A 3,842-nucleotide genomic window follows, 5' to 3' on the forward strand; every position below is an offset into this window, starting at 1 on the left:
TACTGTGAGATCAGTCGAAATTAGAGAATGAGATCATTCTAAAAGCATTAAGGATTAATACTTAAATCAGTGTCAAAAGAATCTTGTTTCCATGACAGAAACTTTTGTGTATTGCATTTTTTTTTTCATTGGCAGGACATATGTTTTAATATTCATTCAAGTTTATAATAATAATACAAAAAAATATAATAATAATAATAATTATAGTAATATACAAAAATCATTGTAACAAAAACAGTTCTTGTTTCAAAGGTGATTCCAGCAGATGTGGGTTGTTGTCTGTATTCACGTTCCTTGCTGTTGGGGAATTCTGGCAACAGCGTTTAATTAGTATGCATTAATTGCCTCCTGATCAATTAGTGCTGGCTGTCATCTTTGTTAATAGAGATGTTTACTCGACACTTCAGAGGGAGTTTGTTATTTCATTATAATCCAAAGCCCAAAAGTTCCTCTCACTCTGATAAGAACCGCATCTCTCAGTTCTGCATGTGTTTTTCAAATGTGCTCATCTTGCATATTCTTAAGTTTTTTTTAATCTTTGTTCAAAATGTAATAACATACTCCTTTCTGAAAGAGCATTTTTTATATATAAAAGAGGTTATTTTAAGTTCTGGTCACTGAAAGGTTCTTTGTGGAAACAAAATGGTTGTTCTTTGGAATCACAGCAAATCACAGCAAATGAACGGATACATGCATACATTCCTTTTTGGAACCTTTATTTTTATAATGTACTTATTGACCAATATTTTGGTAATTTTTTTTCTTATTGTTGTACTATAACGGAGTCAAAAAGCCTAATCTATTAATAAAATTGATGCACTCTATGAAATTACACTTTGATTTGACATTTTGTAGAATTTTTTTTTCATTTTTATTCAATTTTAAATAATAACTTAATTTAAAAAATAATTTTATCACACCTTCAAATCCCAAAAAATTACAATGATAACAAATTTCCCTCTATTCATATTTTGTTGAATAATTGATTAAAAGAAAGCAAATTTTATATTGACTGTATTAATAGGCACTGTTTCAAAGAGTTTTCTTGTCAAAATATGTCAAAAAAGCAAACAATTTCTCTGTGACGTTCTTATTTTTATTAGTGTTAATTGCGTTAACGAAAACTATGACGAAAAGTATTTTCCCCTGATGAAAACGAGACGATAATAAGATCAATAAAAGATAACTGAGACTAAATGATCATGTAATATCCTTGATGAAAAAAACGAGACTAAAATGTAGTTTAAAAGAACGAAACTTTACCAAAAACCTTTTTATTTTTGTTGAAAAAAGTAGAGCCAAAACATTGCAGACTGCTGGACAAAACTCTTTTATGTGAGTGTTCATATTTGCGGTTGCCAGATATCAAGACCTTAAATAAGAGCTTTTAAGTTAAAAGGATGTGTAATTTTCCCAGCTTTTTGCTTTATCCAATCTGGCAACCATTCATTCAGACATAGTCTCAGAAAAATGGTTTCAGGAGTCTCATTTTTCATGCTATCTTCAGATTTGAAATAGAAACTCATGAGACATGTGGCTTTCAACCCATTACTTTTCTAGATGCTCCAGGACTGATTTCATGTATTTTTATATCAAATTAAAAAACATTTCAGTGTGGTAAAAAAAATTCAAGGCACTTCAGTGTCTATAACTTGTAATATTTTTGAGCATTATCAACTCTGGTTGATAAAAAGTTCTTTCCAAAGACACCGACATTATGTGTGTAACAAAAATAAGTAAGGAACTGTTGCAATTTTAAATTAGGCAGGGCACTTTCAGCTGTGACTTCTATAATGGGGGGGTCTGGTTAAAAGGTTAACTAAACAGTTGACTAAATATGCTAAAAAAACGCAGTTACATTTGACACAGGACTAAGACTAAATTAAAATAGCTGACAAAATCAACACTTATTTTTTATTCAGTTTAGATTAATTCCATTATGAAACATGCAATGTACGCTTCAGTCCCTAATGACTAAAAGTGCTTTTCTTCCTAAATAAAGAATCTGTGCTACTCGCATTACAGAAGTAAAATAGGCTGTAAATGCTGTTTCATGTTGACCTCAAAACAGCAAAAGCAGGCTGTTTAATTGGATGGGTCAGAGAGAGAGAGAGAGAGATAGTGAGAGGGGGTGTAAAATGCTCGTGAAAAACCCATTTACAGTGCAGAAGGCGTAACATTATAAGTGGACTTCAGGGAAAGCATAAAATACTGTACATTATGTCTACTTTTAAAGAAACAAACAGGCTGTTTAGTTGCACGTGAGCTGATGGTCAGACACACACACACACACACACACATACACACCGACATTCATCCTGTCGTCAGAGGGAATTTCTTTCTGTTTTTGGATAAGTATATAGATAAGCGTGCGTGAGCCTCTTAGCTCAGAGCTCGTTCCTGCAATGATGAAACCATGAGAGACCTGGACGCAGCCCAGAAAACAAACTCCTGATGCATTTGTGCTGCTTTTGGATCATGGATCCAAATACTCCCTTCGATGTGAGCGACAATATGAAAAAGCAAAGAGAGACGGTTTGCACAGAAATGAGAAGCGAGGGCGAGTTTGTCCCAGACGGTGTTTACACAAACACCAGTTGCTTACACAATCCATTCCCCGCCGGGTGACTTCCACCCAGGTGTTGCCCGAGTGATGTATGGGAGGAAACGGTTGCCGTGGCGAGGCCTTGTCACACTGGTGAGATGTGACCGGTCCCCATGGTAACACACATCAAGGCTGCACATGGTCGTATCCATCATGACCAGCGACACACACACACACACAATCAGCCACAGAGCGACCAATTAGTATTGCATTATCAGAGCAAACGGTGTGCTGTTGAGATGCTGTTTATCAGAAATACTGTCTGTAGTTTGAACAGCACATTTAGCTTCAGTAATGTGAGGGAAACTGAATTTTCACTGGAAGTAAAGTAGGGAGGGACTAGAGCTGGATGATTAAACGTTTATGATAATTATCACAATAATAACTGAATAAAATGATAATATTGTTTATGTGCCAATGCCATGACATGAGCAGTGTGTGTGTGTGTGTGTGTGTGTGTGTTTTATTGCACTGGCAGATATTGTCATTTTAACTCGATTACACCTAGTGAAAAAATCTGCCACTGCAGTATAACGACCATATAGCCATGATTCTGCATCCACCCACAATACTGTGACATCATGCAAACACCACTCACATTATGTTCACAAAAATATAATATACATATAAATTAATATTTTTTGTCGGCTGTGCGGCTGCAATTAGAAGAAAAGAAAAATAGTTTCAGAATGCAAAAGATTATGATTACATTGAAATTAAATATGATGAAAACAAACATTTGTGTCTTCAGAATAGCAGGCAGTGAATCATTCATAATGAGATCAGAAGCATGTATTAAGATTGACTGATTTTGATCACTTGCCGTGGTGTGTGATTGTGGTTCTGAAGAAATCGACCAGTGTACAGGAATGTGTGTGTGTGTGTGTGTGGCTGTTAGCACTTTCCGTTTGAGTCAACACTGCTCTACATTTAGTCACTGTGGGAAACGCTTACAACATGTGCTCTCACGTCTGTTTGTGTGTGTGTGTGTGTGTGTGTTTGTATGTTAGCTCAGGGCTCTACACATCAAAGTGCTGTCTGTAGAGTTGTTTTACAGTGGTGGACAGCGGTGACTTCAGTGTCAGCAGCGTTTTACTGTCGCAAACTGTCCGATTTTTCAGTTATTTGTGTTTTTTGCCCTTTTCAACTCTCACTGCTTCACCTTTTCCAATTCATTTCTCTATCTATGCTTCACATCTGCTTGTATTGTTTTTTTGTTTTGTTTTTTGCAAACTTT

This window comes from Carassius auratus, chromosome 29, assembly GCF_003368295.1.
Source record: "Carassius auratus strain Wakin chromosome 29, ASM336829v1, whole genome shotgun sequence".
NCBI classification, from domain to species: domain Eukaryota; kingdom Metazoa; phylum Chordata; class Actinopteri; order Cypriniformes; family Cyprinidae; genus Carassius; species Carassius auratus.